Source organism: Thunnus maccoyii, chromosome 15 (assembly GCF_910596095.1).
Source record: "Thunnus maccoyii chromosome 15, fThuMac1.1, whole genome shotgun sequence".
NCBI classification, from domain to species: domain Eukaryota; kingdom Metazoa; phylum Chordata; class Actinopteri; order Scombriformes; family Scombridae; genus Thunnus; species Thunnus maccoyii.
This window is the reverse complement of record NC_056547.1, coordinates 10,589,178-10,605,736: the sequence shown is the minus strand read 5'-3', so window position 1 is coordinate 10,605,736 and position 16,559 is coordinate 10,589,178. Positions and strand designations below refer to the sequence as shown.

The 16,559-nt window shown below is 40.1% G+C and overlaps 1 protein-coding gene across 2 annotated transcripts in view; it reads right to left on the bottom strand.

The window, feature by feature from the left end:
- LOC121912715 (ephrin type-A receptor 10-like) overlaps positions 1-16,559 on the bottom strand; it is a 154,555-nt gene that overhangs the window by 61,349 nt on the left and 76,647 nt on the right. The window lies entirely within an intron of this gene.

Genomic DNA, 16,559 nt, shown 5'->3' with positions numbered 1-16,559 from the left:
GACAGAAGGAGAGATCTGCCAGGACAGCTGGCAAACCAACTGATCAATTTGTCCTATGTGTCGACTGGGAGCCTCGATTAAATGGAACATTGCAGAACATGTACACACACACAGATATATACAGAGATATTTCTTCAAGGTGTAATAATATACATATGCAGCAACATGCCGAGTCGTATAGGGATGAAGATTGGTGGGATGAGGCGGGAGACCAACTGCTGTGAGAGATAGTTAGGAGAAACAGAGAGACACCAATAGACAGACAGATGGTGTGTGAGACAGAGAAAGACGGTGGGCTACGTACTGTACAAAGAAAGGACAATAAACTGAGGGAGAATGGACTCCTTCAGCTTGACAGATAGACAGAGTCAGAAAACAGATAAGCACAGACATGCGATGCATACAGATGAGAGACGCTGAAAGAAACAGCAGAATGAGCTGACAGTGAGAGAGCCTAAGGTCGTCTATAGTGGGAATTTATGCAACAGTGGCATTGTCCAGCATGTATGCACGCTAAAAGCCTGAGGGATACAACGAGAAACACAATAGCAAAACACTGGTTTAAATCTACTCATATATTAATCATGTAAGTGAAAACAAACAACAACAAAAAAAAAATCAGTTTCACCATTTAATGAATAAAAATAAAAAGGCCAAAACATCCACATTTCAATGAGCTCACAAATTACTTTAATAGACTTTTGTCTTTGAGAGACAATTCAATTTATAGTTTGCCCTTCTCTCCTATTTTCCCTTCCTTTCTTTTCTCTAACCTTAAAGCATGTGCATTAATAAATCATGAAGCACTTAATACAATAAATGTGAGCAATGAATTGTTTCTATGCCTCCCTGACAGCATACATCAATTAATATTAATAGCACTAAAAGAGGTCTGCTTTAGACACTTGCACACAGACAGAAGCATCTTAACCTCTCACTGATATGCACACACATCCACTTGTGGATAAACATAAACACACACACACACAAAAACCACCAACAGACACCAAATGCCAGTCACTGATTTAGTCAGCACTGGTCTGAATTGTCAAGTTTTTTTTGGCAAGAGGTTTACATGGTGTGGAACAAAAAAGGTGACGATGATGGCATGAATGAAGGAGAGATACAAGGAAGACAGGATGTGATTCCAGCAGGTGGAAATCAATAATTCAGAGAGCTTTAATTCAGATCAGTGCCCTCTGTGTGGCTAATGCTGATGCTAATTCTTTCAGCTGGTGGGCAGCTTTAATATCCACAAAATCTCTCATTACCATCAAACAGTTTTGAAGGTCTCTCTCTCTCTCTCTCACTCACACACATACAGACACACACACACACACATGTAGGTAGGCGAGTTGGAGCGAGATGCCTGATTGGTCCATTTAAGTATTTCAGGCTGGGTCATATTATAGAATTGTGAAATGATGAGGAGGTTATGATGCCTAGATAAGTCCGAATTTGATTGGTTGAAATCAGACCTAAATGGATGTATCAGTCTCCAGGCTTGTATTACCAATTAGTGGGACTTAAGTTTGAGTAATTTGGTTATGGACCAAACTGGACAAAAACAAAAAGACATTCAAAGACATTCACTTCAGAGTATTTTAGACTAGCCTGAAGCTTAGGGAAATGGGCATGGAGGGTTGCCAAGGTGAATCTACAGACAAAAATGAGGACAGTGGCTTGAGAATACTTCCCCTCCCACACAAACTGCTAAAAGCACATACTATATACTATCACCTCTACTGATCAAGCATAAGTCAGAGGTAAATAGTGAAAGAATGTGTGTTTTTAAGGGGTGAATCAAAATGTTAATGTGTCTTTTTTCTGATATAAAAGCTCTAAAATATTCTTACATACAGAAACTGAACTGTACAGGTTGTTATTTTGTAACTTTTTGGGTTTCTTTTGTTGGTCTCAAAGTTAAAATGCTGTATCTCCAATTGATAGTCTTAGGTTAACCTTGAAATTTTGATGTTTTTGTTTTCATAGTTCTTTCACTTCAAAAAAAAAGGTTACAATTTGGTGTATTCAGGTTCTCAAAAATAATTGAGTGCAGAGGCCTAGAGATGAATAAACCTTTACAGAAGCTGTGAGCCTTTATAATGACTCATGTAGTGCATAATAAAAATCTGTTGTAACCACAGCATTTTCTTTGAGAACCAAAATACATGAACATAAAAGTCAAACTGTATGATAGTGATATTTTGTTTGAATAAGGTGACAAAACATAAAATAGTACTCTTCTGATGATAAAAAAAAAAAAATGCTACAAGTCAGTTTCATTGATCATATCTTCAATAATCAGGCTTTGGTTTTCTAGTGCAACAGGCTGACATTAAGTGAGTGATGATAAAAGCAATTTTGTGACACTTTCCACAGTCTGCTTTTTGGAGACAACAATTTTCTCTTGTGCTACATGCAGAGTCGTAACCTGTCTGCGCGCCTAGCTGCTTTGAAGATATGACCAAGCCCTGAATTATAGCATAAATCCCTGTTATTAGCTCAAAGTAAAGGCCTCATTCAAGTCCACCCACTGACTGGCTCCTGCCTCACAGTGTAATCGGGGAGAAAGCTCTGAGCTGTGCCATTCAGGTCAACGCTTTTGCTTTATCATTTTATTCTCTGTTCTGCCCTGGTTACCACAGACTGACATCACACAGAGAACACAGGAGGATAACTAGCGAACAATGCCGCCAGGGGTATTAATGTCAGCTGTGCTGTGTACAAGCTTTACGCCGGAGACATTTCTAATTCTGCCAACAAAGACACACCGAATGTAGCACGTACGCACAGAAACAGAAGCGTAACACAAGCACATAGCCACAATTACACACACACACACACACACACACACACACACAAATGCCTGAATGTAAACACCCACATATTCGTTCACTGGCTTTCTCGCGCAGGCATACACTTAGACACAGAACATTTAACATTACCAGAGTGGTTACATCACAAAACTGACACAACAAAGCGCTGTCGTGTTACATCACAGCGCCAAAGTGCCAGGCCAGTGCTGTTTGTATCAGGCAGACAGCGCAGAAAGGAACAGACAGGCAACCGCAGACAAACAAAATACACCTGAACCGGGAGAGGATCAAAAGCAAGATGTACTCACACTCGACCAGATAGAAACATACACATCAAACACAGCCAGACACATGAAAACAGACAGAGGACTGAAGACAAAACTGATGTGTTACTAGGGATACACTGATCCAACCTGTAGGTAAGCCAACATGCATAAAGCTACTGCATACACCTCAGCACTGCCTGCATGTTTTTTACAATAAATGCATTTTACACAGAAAAATTCTCCAGACTGAAAACATGTTCGCTGTTATTAGATTTTGGAGCTGTAAACAAACTACAGTGACTACACTCTTTGTGGTAAAGGTACAGGTCACCTGGTGTAAGGGTGTGGCTCACTGACGTGTTTTTAATAGTTTTTGGAGGTCAGAGATATATGATATATTAAGCTTTGGATACATAAACACACAATACTTGTAAAAAGGATCAATTCATTATTGGTTGGGCTCTGCACATTTGTTTACTATAAGAAAAATATAGAAAATTGCCAGCAATATCCTTAGACAAAGCTTGATAAAGGAGAAAAGCTCAGAGAATGACAACTGACGTCAGAATTCGCAACAAAGGTTTAGCGACCGGAATTAAAAAAACACTATGGAGTAGTGTTGTTTAGCATGTATAGCATGTTACATTATCCCATCTGGAATGGGATATTAAAATGGTATGACACACATTTTCATTAAAAAAAATACAGTATGACATATGTACATATGAATATGAAGATGAATATCGGTTTTCATCTTATTTGTAAATATGATTAGAACAGACAGATGGACGGGAGATGCTTATCTGTATTTCATGAACACACACTGACTCACTCGGCACAGGCGGTGACATTATACAAAGAGCACCATACATAAGCACGTACGCGCACAGAAGTCAATCAGGGACTGCTGACAGAGCCTCCTTTTCTTCTTTTCCCCCATGTTTTCACTGTTGCCTCCATTACCCCGTGTCACACTGACGTTTACCTTTCTCCCATCTCATCTTCTCAAATAGCTCTTGACTGCTATCAGCTCTGCTCCCTGCCAAACGTTGCCCACTCCGCCCCGCCCATCCTCCTGCCCTCACTCTATCATGTTTGCTCTCTGCCACCCTCCCTCCCCTTTTTTTTTGTCCATTATTCGCTGTCCCTACTTTTGCTCCAGCTATCATTTTCTAAGGATTTATCAGAGGCTGTGGAACAAAAGACTGAGAGGGAACAATTTCAGGATATTGTTGCCTCTCTCTCTCTCTCTCTCTCCTCTACTCATCTCACAGACACACACACATGCTCCGTTCATTTACATTTCAGGTATTTGGCTGTTGTTCTTATCCACAGTGAGATACAATAAGCGCACTTATTGTTTGGGAGATTGAAATTGTGACTAAGCTGAAGAGTGTTCTTTCATCGTATACCTCCTATCATTCACTTGTTTCCTGTTGTTATTAAACGTAGGTTTCACAGACAATCACATACATTTACGACTTTCTGAACACAAGAAATGCTCAATGCTTTGATCGGTACAAATGAGATTCCATTAATCCCCATTGTATTGGATTAGAGGCAGAAATCTGCAGGAAGGTATGTGAAGGTATAGATACCACTATGGGTAAGTAAAAAAATATGTTGTGATTTGTGTGACTTGACAGTTATCTTCTCCTCATCACAGCATCATCAACTAATCATGAGCACCGGGTTTGGCGTCAAGTTCTACACAGCTATTGGTTGAAATCTGCAACTCATATGATGTTACAATGTCTGATGTTCATATTAAACGTGGCCAAAGTGTCAAATAATGAATGTTGTGTCTGTTAGGGACAGAGGCTGAACTGAGGGGCTGCATAAAGGGCCAGAATGAGATAAATATGGAGTTTTTTGAGCTGTGAATTACACAAAGATTCTCTAATGGAGTCCAAAAATAAAAATATAGAGTTGTAAATGAGCATAATAGCTTCCTTTTAATATTCAAAAGGTTTTATTTTCACATGCTCATAAGAATAAGAAAGTTTTAAACAATAATAGGTAATGAATCCTAACAAAACCAGTTTGCATGTCATCCCCTTCACTCTCTCTTTCCATGTTTTCTGTCTGTCTCCACTGTCAACTATTTCAATGTTTGTGAGAGTTCAAAATGTTTCAGCTTGAGCGAAAACCTTAAGCTTATCCCAGGACTTTATGAACCTGCTTCATAAATGTACAGAGACGACAGCTGAAAACAGGAGAGACTGGAGGAAAATAGCAAAGAACAAGAAATCCTCGTGAGTTCTGAGAGAAAATGAACTGCCAAACGCACAGGCATCCTTCCCATACACATAACGTTTCTACAGTTCGTACACATTGGCTGTTTGGGGTAAATAAATACAAGGTGTTCAAATAGTCACAAATGACTGTTCTGTGTGGTCACTTTCTGTCTGAACACTCCTTTAAACTTGACATCATCAAACTCACAGCCTTATTTTAACATCATCAAACCTCACCTCTATCATTATACCATGACTGTGAGATTGCCAACATTGTCCAGTGGTCAATGTGTGTGTATATGTGTGTGTGTGTGGTGTTTTTGTTTCACCATGTATGTGATTGATGGCTCCCATTTAGTTCAACCACACAGCCATTTATTTATGTCCATGCCTGTCCTAGTAAAATGGCGCCCGCATGAAAACACACACTATGTGGACATGTGTGTGCAAAAAGCAAACACGCTCAAAAGGATTCAGGCGGCCATTAGCACACACACACAAACACAGCTTTCAAAATGCTTATGTGCGCATGCAGACACAAACACCCTCTCAACTCTAGTGCAAAGCAGTGCTGCTGTCTAAGAACCCATAAACACACTTGGACTGACTGACAAGAAACGACTCCTCTGGCTGACTCAAAGAACATGGAAAAAGAACAAAAGAAAAGAGATTTTGGAGAAGAATGGAGAGTAAAAATACTGTTTTTAAAAAAAAAAGCAGCGCTGATCGGTCAAGCCTTGAAAGATGGTCTGCAAGCTCTGAGCCTTCACGTCCCACTGATACCCATTATCATCATCACTATCATCATATCCAGATGGACAGTCCCACACACACACTGTCATACTCCTTACTGCACTTACACACAGTGCACGGAAACAGCTTGCAGCAGAAGACGGGTTCAAATAAGTTAATGTTAATGTCAGGGTAATATATTGTGTTATATTGTGTGTGTGTGCGTGTGAGGGAGTGTGTGTGTGTGTGTGTGTAATTGAGAGGAGCATCCCCGTCATTTACATTATAACCATATCAGCCGCAAGTCAGCAAACATGTTTGCATGTGAATGTCAGGCAATTTCAGGTTGAGTGCTTGTGAAATGAGATTCAATGTTTGGCTCTTTTTCCAACAGTCATGCTGTTGTGTGTGCATTTTGTGCGTACGTGCATGTGCGCACACCGTCTCTCCTGCCTGTCAGACTTCACTAAAATACAATTCCTCCTTCAAACTGAGAGCGCAGATAGCTTAGCTAAGAAGTAATATTGATTTGTGAAGCCGCTGAAGGTTACACAGACACCAGCCTTTTAGACACATCTCTCCCCATTTGCAATGGCAATATGTAATGTCATTCTTCACTACTTCCAATTTTTCATGTGTAAATATGCATCAAGCACATGTCTACAGTATGTCTGTGCTGTGAGTATGTTGTATATAACGACCACAGAGTCATGAAGAAAGGGAGCATCACTGTGAATGAAAGGCACTGTCAATGTTTGTGTGTTTTTGCAGGGCACTGAAATGAAAAAACTCTTGTTTGTCGCAGTTGATTCGCATCATAATTCACTGTGAAACATATGCTTAGATTTTACATTTCCTAAACATTCTATAATATATGCAACTAGAAGCTAATCAAATTCACTGGTGGACGCATTAGGGAGAGAAGACCCCTCGTTTGTGTGTGTGTGTATTTGTGTTGAATATGGTCTGGTTATGGAAATTAACAAGCATAATCTTCAGCCTGCAGTCTGTTGTGACATGCCGATTTCATTTGATTCCTTTGAATCAGCTATTCAAATCTGGGATGTGAACTTGAATGAGTCTCGCCTACTAATGACATTCCATTTTCATTTGCCTCATCCGAATCAGCCATTTCCATTAAGACTGTGACCCAGATATAGACAAATCGGCCTGATAAATTTGATTCCCAAGAGTGTAGACAAGATGAGGGCTGCTGCATATCCTTAACTACAGCAGAGGAAAAGGAGAACGGGGGGGGTACTGTAGAGCAGTTCATTCAATCTAGTGTCTTGTCGAATTGTTAAACGAGAGGAGATCAAGGGTCATCAGATAGCCCCTCAACCCTGGAAGACATACCTATTAGAGTCACTTAGAATGGACCAGGGTAGAAAAAGGTGCATATCTGTGTGTGCTTATGCAGTGTACTTATGCATATGAGTGCCTATATGAGGGCTGTGTGCATCTTTGACAGCATATTAGTGCATAATTTGTGTGAATGACAAAAAGAGTATGCTTGCACATGCATGCTTGCTCTCACAGTAGAAAGAGGAATCAAGGTGCATATTCTAGCCAACATTAGACTCCTGACAAAGACTCCTGCTACTGAGAGGACATTCTGCCTATGCACACAGAGTACACGGACCAAAAAGAAGAAACACTGTCCAAGGGAGGTGTTGATGCACCTATGATATGTTTTTTTTTTTGTACTTTATGTTGTTCTAAGGTGTTTCTTTGATTTATTTTTCTCCATATATGTAAATGAAGCTGACAAAATATCAGACATACCTTTCAATAAGATGCAGACTAATAATACAAAGTACAGCTCTGCACAGAAGCGACTAGTCTCAACAAAAACTCAACATTTTAAATATTTAACACAGACCTATTCTTTTGCAATACATTACATCATACAAGTGTTTAATTATCTGCCACAGTTTAAGTACGCTTGACAATCCAACTTACTTCTTTGTCTTTTTTTTTTCTTCTCCTTGCTGTACTCTGTTGGTTTATCTTTCTGTGGATTTCACATACACAATGAAAGCCTCACTGACTCACCTGCCTGACCCTTATTTGACATCTGACCTGTACGTATAAGCCGAGGCTACGAGGCTAAATCTCAGTGGCGATGATCTCAAGAGAGAAAAGGAAATGAATCCTTTTCCTTTTTCATGCATGAACATGTTTTGTTTGAATAGCATGAACGTCCATACACTAAAGTGCTTTAAAGAAAAATTTGTGAATCAAAAAAGAACTGTCAAGGATTTATCTGGCTCCACATGGGGATAAGATGGTTTTAAAGAAGGAATCATGTAAAAAGGTGTTTCCAATCTTGGTTATGTGTGTTGGTGTTGGATGTTTATGGAGGCTTGTCCCAACAGGTTCCTTCTTTCCAACTCTGAATACCTGATGAGCACTCTAAATGCATGATATTATTCACTTTAGAAGTTCCAAGCACACTCGATTGTTCCGCTGTAAAACATTACTGTCAGACACAGGTTTGTATGATTTCTACTCTGTACAATCCTACGCTCAGCTGACCATCTAAAGCAAACCTAATCCCTTCTCATCACTCATTCTATGCAACATTTCGGATCTACCATCCCTGATCCAAAGTTATTAAAAAGCAGAATGGGTGATGGCGATCGTGGTAGGGGGTCACTTGGGCCATAAGTCTGATTAAGTGTTTTCACTGGCCAGGATGGGGGAGAGCGGTCATGGTCACAGCATTCGACAGTTAAAATGTTTTTGGAGTGTGTGTACGCAGTGTGTGTGCATATATATGTGTGTGGGCTAAAGGCCCCATGTGATGAGGAGCAGTTGGTCTATCAAGAAGATGGATGAGGTGGGCTGATCCCTACCACCCCCCATCCCACAACCCTCTACTGGGTTTAATGGCTGAACTCATGTCAGGGATCGAAACACACACACACACACAAACATAGACAACATGCGTTAAGTATGTGTAAAGCTCATCCTTTTCAGTTCTCACTTTTTCTTTTTTTTAAGCATCAGGTTTGAATTGATTTTCATCAGGATTTTATGTCACAGATTATCCAGAAATTACTGTGTTTCTTGCCGCAAAAATACAGTAATCACTGCAGCTTACAGTCAATGAGGTCTTTTTGTGACAATCACATCTCGGAAAATGCTTCTCGTAATAAAAAAAGTGAGGAGACAAACGGGGAGGAAGGGAATGCAAATGAGTCGCTGATTATGCACCAGATTCCCTCTAGAAAAGTCAAGAAAGAAAAAAAAAACATTTGAATTGCACAGTCTTTGCACTGCAAATGATTTGTCTAAAAATCTGATTTTCACATTCATTTCTGTATTACTGATATTCATCATCAAAAAATGTAATAATAAACACAGATAAAGTTCCCAAATTCCCAGTGGACACAAAGAGATAAGATTGTAAATAAATATTTATAAATAGAAGTATATCAGCATGTGTGCAAGACACTTATGGACACCTACAAAATTATTTAAATAATGCCCTTAAAACTCATTGTCAAGGGTGAGTTGACACACTGCCTGATAAAATGCACACTTGTCATCCAAACATGACATGAATGCACATACATACACACGTGACAGTTAACGTAGTTTAGTCCGTCTGCTGTTCGAATTAAAAAAACGAGGCCTTGCCACACAATCAGGGGCTGCAATTAAGCTGTGAAGGTAAAGCAGCCTTGACCTTGTTGTGTAATTAACGGACTCTTCTTTCATTAATCCCCACCACCCCATCCCTCCCCACCCCCAAAACCTCCCCCCCCTGCAGTACATCCCCCTTCATACACACAATGCCTTCCTCCTCCTAAGCAGCCGTTTAATTAAGACATGCAGGATGGCGTCACGAATAGTCAGGGGACAGAAGTCAGGCAATTAAGGAATGGAGAAAAGAAGGGGATAAAGGGAGTGGCTCAAGTAAAAAAAGAGGGGAATTAGGAGACAAAACAAGATATGTAGAAGGTGAAATCTCAGTTTACTCTGTTCTGTCATTAGTCTCGGTCTGCCTAATTTACTTTATTTTGTGTCTCTATTCTTATACCTCAGAGATTCCCCTTGCATCTTGTCCATTTCCCCTGACTGCACATGTTTTCTGACCAAATTCGTCACAGCACTCTCTGTTCTGGAGCCTCCAACATTTCTTAAAAGGTCTACTGATAACAGCCATCAAAAAATATGAGTTCATGAATGACTGTTTTGTTTGTTTGTTGCTGCTTAGAAAGGTTTTAAATACAGTACATTCTGAGTGCAATCTTCCTCCTGGCATGATTAAGCACGTATGCACACACAGCTCCCAGAATACTCCAACAAGGCCTTAGCTAGGAATTATGGTCCAGACGCTGTAGCATGTGGAGACAGACTGAACCAGACAGTGAGTCATCGAGTAAAGTGACTCAAGAAGCATTACATCGCATGTGTGCATTTCTGTGTCAATTCAAATCTGCGTGCGTGTGTGTTCACATCCTTCTTCCTGCATGTGTGTGTGTGTGTGTGTTTACATGTTTGTATCTTAGCCCATGTGGGTCTCAGGCAGGCAGAGTGCACCCGACACAGCAAGATATATTCGCAGAGAAGAGTGATGCTAACAATCTGTGCTTAAAAGAGGCCTTTACTGTCTAAAAACCAACCGTTCAAACCGAGCAGAGAGCAACAAAAAAGAACCATGCTGCACAAGCAGATGCGACAGACGTACCGAGACCCACTTTACCTAGCTATTTACTGCCTCACTTAGTGCTGTCAACAACCATTGCCTAATACAGGCAGAGAGCCATGGTGAGTCTCAGCTTGAAACAGGTAGGAGAAGTAGACAAACAGGTGGCTGGAGACTAGCTGCACAGTCAGACTGTACTTAAAAATGGTTGGTGAAAAGCCAAAAAAAAAAAAAAAAAAAAAGAAAAGTGTGCAGAAAGGACAAATATATTCGCTATTCATGGAGTGAGAGAGAAAAATGTATTTAAAGTGTATCTGAGGATAATATGAGGCTTCCACAGTTAGTCTTTAGTAAAAAAAAATTAAATTCCCTCTTTGTGTCTTGACAGATGTTTTCCTGTTCAATTACAGTGGAAGGATCAAACAAAAAGTAGGAATTTAGCACTTAAAAGACAGTACCTTTAAAAGATATTGACTGGATTTGAGTAATGGATGGTTGGCTGAAGCTTTATCTTCAAATACACTTACATTAGTGTTTATATGGGCACCTGACTACTGTTTTAGGACAGACTTGAAATATTAGTGAGCCTATCGTTTAAGGCAAAAACTCCAATTCAGGTTTTATGTGCAGCATTTGTCATTTTGCCAGTGAAAAACCTTAAAGTGATCCGTAGTAAATATGGACAAACAACCTGACTCATTAGCACTTAAGAAGAGCCACAAATCATAAATCAGCTCTATAGGCATTTAAGAAACTACAGAGACACTAAATACATGTTGATCACATAAAAAACAATGGTAGATATTCACTGAAAAATGCTCTTATTCATGTATTATCCTACCAGATAAAACCAGGGTCATACAAAAATTTACTGTTTAAATCAGACTTTTCATACCAGCTGCTGACGAACCGGTCAGTTTGAGACATAAGTGGCCCCGGCTGATGTTAAAATCCACTGACCGGACAGACACCCTGTTTGTCATAATTTGAGTAGAGCAGGCAGACATTCACACCACAGTGGCCATCAGCACCAGTTACAATCAAACACTGACACTAGGTGGTCCATTTAAACTGGTCTGTTTCACACTCGGTCCTGCTCCAGATCCACATGGCTGCTGTTACCGCCTAGCTGCCTCTGCTGAACATTATTAAAAAGAAATTCTGTCTGGGTTATGTTGACTATCATGGCTACTACTGTTCAATTAATGTATCTTTACAGGGAAGCAAAGTCTTCCTCACATTTTTTTCCACTATTGTGGTTAAGGAAGAAAACCAGGGAAAAGCTCGCAGTAGCATGAAGTAGGCCATAAACTCTGTCAAAATATTATATGCTGTACCAGTATCAAGGAAGTTTAATGATACCTGAGTTTTCAGTGTGAGGTATAACTGGCAATAGACAAGTAATATACCAGATTTACAGCCAATTTTTCCATTTAACTCCCATCACTCTGTACAATTACAATGTCTAGGCTGCTGAAAAAGAGCAAGCAGCACAGTTTATGCCTGGCTCTCATTGTTAACAGCCTGCAGTGAGGTAAATAATCATTCACTCATGTGGGGTATTTACGAATAATTGACCGAAGGCAAATAACTGGAAAATAATGCAAACTGTATTTCTAATCTTTACAAACTGATTAGAACTGTGTGAATGTAGTATTAAAACAGTGGCCCATGCTAAATGGATTGTGTGGTACTGAAGGCTTCAGAGAATACGCCAGATGTGTCCTTCAAATTTGGGCAAAACAAGGCTGCATTTTTGGCCACATTTGGAGAAGCCTTTGGAGTAGGACAGCATTATAGTTGGTCTTCAACTGCAGACTTTGTCGGATTCAGATGCACTTGCAAAGGTCTTCTCTGGCTGCCTTATTACTGGTGCTGTGAAGGAAAAGGCCGATTATGGAAATAAACGCTAGCGTGGAGTCACATTACTTAGTAACAGCCTATAGCCACGACCGGGGCTAAAACTGCACAGTGTTAAACATTTACATTTATTGTATGCATACCAATATGTGCTGTCGTACCACTGACGCTTGCATGTAATTGATGATATGATGAAGTCATACTTTTGAAAGTCATTAAGGGAACTGGAAGGAATCGCAGCTTATATAACATGCCCCAGTGTCTCTCTGTGTCACAGTTTGGTTTTATGTAATCTTCTCTTTATAGACTTGACTGAGTAGAGTTCAATGAGGAGCAGACTGGCTGTTCACACCCTTAATCTTGACATACTGCAGTGTTAATGACCAACAATGTTCAGTCATATCATGACCACGGATCCGTCTCTCCGAGCAAACCATGTGCACACCGAACAGATTGAAAGTGACAGTTTGGGACAACAGTGGCTTTGGAGCCAAAGGAAACAGAAAATAGGTCATTCAAAAGACTTGTGCAAGCAAATTAAAAAAAGACTTTTTAATAGCGAAGAGCTGACTGAAACAGTTCTGTAAATAAATGAATTCACAGAAAACGATTTTTTAAAAACTGTAATTTTGCAAGACAAGAATAAACTCTCTGCACACAGTGTGTAAAGATGACAGAGGTCACAGAGGTAGAAGGCAAGACAAACTAACGCATTATTTAGTTGTTGCGTGGGAGTGTTATGTGCGAGTGTATCGATTTGTCCTTCCCCTGAAGCTCTGTAGCACCATCCCTCCCTTTGCATTTGTTTTGCTTTATTTTCACTCCCTCAATCCCTGCTTTTCCTGTTGGCTGACACCCTCCTCACTCGGAGCTCTTGATTGCTGGGAGGCAAGCCGAAGTGGACTGTGAGTGTAGGTGTGTCTGTGTGTAAGCAGAGAGGTTCAATATAACCCTTTTCTTTCTGTATTTTTAACTAAGCCTTGCTGTGGGAGTACTGCTGTAAAAAAAAAAAAAGCCTACAGTGATTACTATACAGTTCTAGTCCTTGTTCTCCATACAGCCAAAACTGTATGCAGTATCGATTGAACACCATGCTTTCCCAATAATTTACTTCAAGATATTTGTGTACTTAACACACAAGAATACACACATACTCATTGAGTTTTTCTATATTGTGGCAAGAATGGTGCAAATAAATAAAAAGGCTCAACTATTCAAGGATTCAGCGAGGGAAAATAAACCTTTTGAGAGTTCTTCAAATTGAACAACAATTCCGATGTTCATCCTGATCTGTTAAGTGGTATTTTATAAGTTTAGAAAGAGTTTTTTTGTCTTCCTCTCTTCAGGCAAGGATACACTTTACAGTTGTTGAAGCGATTATAGGAGACTGTCCTCCCAAGAAAAACGACACAATAGCTTGTAATGTCAGTCGCTCAAAAACGACATATAGTTACATTTGAGTGACAGACGCCATCTAGAGCAGTGTCGCAGTTCAGATGATGTATATATTTAGAGGAGGATTTGGAGGAGGATGGAGATTAGAAAACGCCCCTATGGGTCATTTTGGAGTGCATAGTCAAACGAGGTATTTGGTTGTTTCATTTGGAGGACTTGTTGGAATATGCTTTTGCAGCTGATCTGATCAAGTTGGACTCAGTCCGTCCTTGTTAAGTCCAGTTGGTGTTCATAGTCAATTTTGTTACTGCCCATCCTGATCTCTTAAGATCATTTTAAACATGGCTAATTTTTATGACTAGAGTTAATACCATTTACATCCTGAAGCGATTTTTTTTTTAAAATGAAAACAGCAATCAAACAAAATGGTGCAGTGTGCCATGAATGATAATCATTTTAGAACGTAGCTCATCAGGTTTCAGTCCAGACCTACAGCTGAGATGAAGCTCTCTTTCCTGCACAAACTGCAGCATAAATTAGCGAGACAAACTTTTTTTTTTTTTGACCGTTTTTGATGGATGTCCCTTTCTGTTTTGGCTCTTGTGGGATTTTAGGGGGTTGATTGGCAAATAGGGCTACACCTAATGATTTTTGTACATTATTGATTAATCTGCTTGATCTAATTAGTATATTAATTAATAAGATTGATCTAATTATTTTCTCCAGTCACTGATTCATCATTTTGTCTCTACAATGTCAGAAAAAAAGTGAAAAATATCCACTATAATTTCCCAAGGCTCAGGGTGACATCTTCAAATGTCTTGTTTTTTTCTGACCATGAGTCTAAATTCCAAATATATTCCATAATAGTATCATATATGACAAAGAAAAGAAGCACATTGCCACATTTGAGAAGCTGGGACCAACAGATGTTTGGCATTTTTACTTATTTGATGATCAAAGTAGTTGCCAATTAATTTTTTGTCAATTGATCAATTGTTTCAGATGTACTAGCAACATTACTGACATGTATTGTCTATGTTGGTGGAAATGTTCATCACGAGGGGTGTTGAGCCTTTGTAGGTTGAGGTTCCAATAATCTCAAAGTTTCCTCCAAGCTTTAGTAGAAAAGCACACACTGGCCTGGTACTGTCTGGCTCTTTCTTGGAACAAATGTCTGGTTCTACATAGCGCAGGCCTCTGTATGGTTGACTGAGTTTATGTACAAACCCGTCTTGGCTTCCTCATACAAACACAATCTCTCAGTCCCTTTCTCCTTTCTCACACACTTACACTGTATCACTTTTTTCCCTTTAACTCTTCCCCCACTTCATGCGCAGGTCCTACTCCCTGCCCTCTGCTGTGCCGTGTCCTTGTTACACTCCTGCCTTTGGCACATCAGTCAGTTGTCCTCACACACAGGGTTGACACGGGCACACAATAACTCTCGCTTATGTGGAGGAAACGAATACTCAGAGCAGAGTGGGAAAGTAGAGAATATGATTTTTAAGGATGTCTTGCTTTAAGCACTTTCTTCTCTTCTTAAATGTTACGTTACTTCTTTTTTTGCTTTTACTTCTAAGGGCAAAGTATGGCCTAAACAGTTGGTCAGATCACATTGATTAAAAAGGAAAAAGAATAAAGACAGAGTGAAAGAGAACTATTTGAAACTACTTGAGAGAGGTCGGAGAGGAGGAAGGAAACAAATACGCTGGAGAGACAGTGAGTGAGAGCGATTTTATTAGAAGAGATGAAACTATGATTGCTTTCTGGCGGGGCCAGATGGGTCATCGCTGGCAGTTTCTGTAGCGGGCCAATCGGTGGTTGCTTGCCAAAATACCTTCCCATCTGGATGCGAGCCTCTCCCCCCCTCCACCTCCTCTGCTCTTCCTCTTGCCCACAGTTGATCTGCATCGCTCTCTTCGCTGACCTCCGCCCACTCTCCTCCATCCATCCATCTCGCTCTTTCACTCCCCCAATAACCTCTGTCCATCCATCTCCCCTCTCATTCTAACATGTTTTCTCCCGCTTGCTCATTCTCTCTTTCCTCCCACCACTCTCTCCATTAATACCTCCTCACTATCTCCGTGCCCTGAGGAAAGAGCAGGGAGTGAGTGGGATCACTCCGACTCTGTGAGGTACGGCTGCGATCCAAGTCGATAATGAAAACATCCGACACACACACACACACACACTCATCCAGAAACCCAAAAGCTGAAACACCCACCACCGTTCCCATCTACTACTTAATAATCTGCTGCCTTTCACCAAATATGCTTCCAAATTTCTTGTTGGCAACTCTGAAAATTCAAACAGCTAGCAGTTTGCTTAATGTAATTTGCCTCTTGGTAGCTTGCAGCCAGTCCATTTCTATAGTTTAGATTTAACGGGAATGCATGAAATGACTTGGCTTGGTAAATATGTATTTTGTTGAAATTCCAAGCAACAGTGTGAGTTTTACACATGTTGCAAAAATAATAATGATCCCTGTAAAACCTTTTGGGGATTTTGAGTGCAGTGAGCAGTTGCCATAGTGATGAGGGAATCAAGTGCAGTGTTATGGCTGAAACTACGAGATATAAGTGATAAATAA